The following is a 4,600-nucleotide window of genomic DNA, read 5'->3' on the forward strand; positions in this document are numbered from 1 at the left end:
ATATATATAGGGAGAGAGAGAGAAAGAGAAAGAGTGAGAGAGAGAGAACGTGAGTAAAAGACAGCACGATATATATGTAGATATATAAACAGACACAGATAGATAGATAGATAGATAGATAGATATGTTATTATTTGTGCACTTAACCTATAATTATTCTTTTTGTTTGAATTATCGATTTTCTTCATGAAAGAGAAAGTTCAACACTTTTGTAGTCACAACTCAGTGATACCCACACAAATTATGATTTGATATATTCTTACATGTTGCTTGACGCGTTTCGCCACATTAAACAACAAATATACTACTGTGTGCCCTGAAGCGATCATCTACGCCTTGGGTTCAGCTACTGGAAAGGCCAATCAATTCTCTCTGTAGGGACACTAACATATCAACAGGTACATATTAGAGAGTGTAGATATAGCAATTGCAAGCCTAAAGAATCCAATACACCGCTTATAGTATGAAGACCATTAGTCGTAGGTCCGTTTCTTTATGGCCTATGCACTTTACTAATCGTACGGCACGCTGGAAATGGCAACGACATTTTTTCTCAACTCGCACGCTACACTGTCTTTACAATCGACCCATTTGATAATGGATTTATGTATTCAACCTGTCTCTTTATAAGATTAGCGGTTCAATGATGTAGCTGGGAACATGGATTTTTAGTGATTTCTCTTGTTTTCGCGTCCTGATTTGTAAATTCAACAGGTCATCTGCTCAGAGTAGGTGATTGTTTGGCGACGCAAGATGTGTTATAAACACTTGGCTTGGCTGTATGTACAATGCATGAAACTATTGGTATGTATACTGTGTACATGTAATGATATTTAATTCTTACTGGGTGGATAATTTTTTGTCACTCTTACCTTGACGGTAAAGAAAACTATACATAGATAAATACATACATATGTACATACACACACTTTAATAAATGCTTTATACGCACACGTACACACACATACATGTGGTATGTATATGTATATGCGTAATGTTGCGTTCATCTCTAAGATTAACAATAATGTACTCCATCAGCGAGAGATTAGTATTATTTAATGCACATAGAATTTAATCGCAACCTTCTATAAGTTTCATGCACACTATGATAATATAATCGGGATATCTTCTATAGAGTGCCGTGTACTATCGCATGCTACAGTAATGAAGTGAATTTTAAATCCTACCTATAATAAATGAAATGTGTGTCGACGTATTTGAGTGTGTGTTTTCTTTTGCATGTGTGGGTATGCATGTAAGTATTGATTTCGAAACATTATTCGCTGGAACTATATTCAGCTGTCTATCTTTCTTGTTCCTCAGCTCTGTAGAAAGTGCAATCTTTCCTATACAACTTACACAACTCATCACGATAATAAAAATGTACAAACTAGATATAAATAGACTTGTACCTTTTAGTATCGCTAAAAATGTAACGTAATTTACCTAATCAAAACTTATCCTAACGTCAGAATAATATTTGTTGCTATTCATCCATTCAAATGATTATCAATTACTTTTATCTTCTTTCTTTTCTGCAAGGCAGGTCAAAGGAAAATGACTATATAATAGCTCTGTGTGATGACAGAAATTGTCAGCCGCAAAAAAATAGAACACAAAGACTTCAAAGAGGAAGTGACTGGAAGAGATGCGTCCTGCTTAATCATGTTAAATTGTGTGTATCAACGAACCAGCAAATTATTGCAGTATAGCGCAACATGTCTGTTGATTGATCACGTGCAATAGTTAAATACTCTTAAATGCTTGGCCATCCGCATTTACCAAGGTAACTTCATGCTAGGAACTAAAGCAATTCTCATCGTCATTTCACTATGATAAATATGATTTTACAGGGGCACAAGATATACTGGTATAATATATGCAAACGCTTTCACAATACATTTATTCATATTATACACTTCTCTCTTTTATTTGCAGTGGTTTTGCCTCAATTTCTGGGTTAATCACCCCACGAGAAAGTAAATGGAATTATTATACGCATATTAAAATTCGATGTTTATATTACGATTGCGTTGATTCACATATCTACCTTTTCCCGATTGCTTTTCTTGTTGGTGTCGTAGTATATAAAGGCGAGTTGTTATTGATTGAGCATAACTCTGATCAAGATCATTCCAGCCATGAATATGCTGTCAGCATAATGTTATCAAAATATGTATGAAACTAACTTTTTCTCATGTGATCACCTTAGAATAAGAGTTGTGCTAAAATTTGAGAGAGGTTACAGTGGTATTTCTGGCATATCAAGCAACCTCATCGCTTAATATACAATGTACCAAAGGTCCAGCAGTAGGCTGAAGGAGAAAAATTATATTTCTTTACTAGCACTTAGTTATGTATCGAAATTAGCAATGAACGGCATATTTTCTCCTGAACAATCTGTATGTATGGGTGTATATATATATATATATATATAGAGAGAGAGAGAGAGAGAGAGAGAGAAAGAAAGAGAGAGAGAAAAAGAGAAAGAGATTGATTGATAAATTGACTGATTGATTAATAGATAGATAAATATATCAACGTTTAAATGTACATGTCCACTCACACACACACACATACACGCACACACATATATGTACGATATATACGTAAAAACTTGAATATTCGATCGACAAATGGACACACAAAAATATCATACCTCATGAATTACCAGGCAAAATCTACTTTTGTACATTTTATGGCCCTCACTTGCTTGTTAGTTCACAAGAACTATATGACACCGATCAATCGCTTTCCTTATTAGAGAAAATATGAGAATATATTTCGAAACATACAAAATATTTCCAAAATGCTTTTGTCTTTGGCAAATTGCTAGCCAGTAAATTAGGAAGTCGGGAGGGGCTTTCGAAGGAGAGACCTTCTACACCAGTCATATCTGATCACACAGCACTACAGACGTAGCGCGACCGGCACACTGATATCTTAAGAAATAAACCTCGCAAAACCGCCAGTAGCAATAAAACATGTATTTCCAATGCTATAACAACACATTGTAGGATCACAAGCGAAACTGTCACCGCAACAATTACTCCAATGAGAAATAACAAGGAGAGAGTCAACAATGATAACAACAGTAGCCGCAGTGAGTCTCGAGTAAATAAATGGGGTTTTTTTGCGAAGATTAACAGTTTTCGATCTTATCTCACTCGGCAAAATTCATGAACATTGAGAAGAGGTAAAGAAACGCATCTTCTTCAACAGAGAATATTTATGCATAATCTTCTGGAACACCTACATGCTCAGTGAAAAAGGAAAACAATTTGTTATTTTATTCGACTGTAATACAACTTGCATCCAACTTCTGCTAAGTATTTTCAAATCTCGTCAAACAACAGCAGCATCGAAAACTAAACAGCTACAGCAACTAATACAGCATGATACCACAGCAACAGTACTTGGAGTGTCGACTTTAGGATTGAAATCACCGCATATAATCACCAACTGATTATCTAATCAAGAGGTAATAGTTAGAACAAACCATTTTTTATTCTATCGAACTTACAGTCTTTCACGGTTTTTTCGACCTGCTGTTACACTTCTCATCCGAGTCTAGCTGGAAGATAAAATCGACAGGCAATTTTTTTCTAATTATTGAGGGATAGAGTCTACCGTGTACAGTAATTCCTCGTTATATAGCAGTTCACCTATCGCAGTTTTTTTTATTTAAGCTTATGTTGATTCCTCCGTGGTGTCGTTTATATATATAAATTATAAAAGTAATAAAAAATATATACAGTACAGAATTTTTTTTTTTTTTTACTTCGCGAATTTTAACCGAACGCGAAGCGTGATAGTTGACTTTGAAACATTTAGCGCTGCCCCGGTGACAAAATATATATGTGTAGTTTCTTAATATTTTAATTATCTAATATGTTATTGACGGTACTGAGAGTATTAACGGAAATAAAAATAAAGGTAATCGTAGCAATAATAATAATGATGATGATATTATCATTATCATTATTATTATTATTATTATTATTATTATTATTATTATTATTATTATTATTATTATTATTATTATTATTATCATTATTATTATTATTATTATTATTATTATTATAGCAATAATAAAAATTCTTATAAGATACAAGATGGAGACGTAATATATCCTCGTTCGTATGAGACTTTTCTCTAGAAAAGCAATTTTCTATATTGCATACCTGGTTAATGTCATTTACGAAAATCTCTAGAACATTTTCTTTCGAGTAGACGATTTGTCTACCCAATATTTTCATATCCATTATCCTCTAAAAAAATACTGCAAATAAACATATCAACACTTTATATATTTACGATTCTATTTACTTATTTATATGCGTATGATTTATTTTAATTCTGGTTCTTATTTTTCATTAGAATGCTATATATTTTGGCGAGGTTATTCTAATATTTTTAATATTGAAAACATGAAGCAAGCAAAAATCTATGAAATTTATATTCACTGTCATGATATCCGTTTCCTGTATATACACACGCTATTGCAATGATGTATACATCGTTACTCACACATAAACCCCACAAACGCAATCACACGACCACACATACACATACATATACATATATATATATATATATA

The sequence above is a fragment of the Octopus bimaculoides genome, chromosome 12, assembly GCF_001194135.2.
Source record: "Octopus bimaculoides isolate UCB-OBI-ISO-001 chromosome 12, ASM119413v2, whole genome shotgun sequence".
Classification (NCBI taxonomy): Eukaryota; Metazoa; Mollusca; class Cephalopoda; order Octopoda; family Octopodidae; genus Octopus; species Octopus bimaculoides.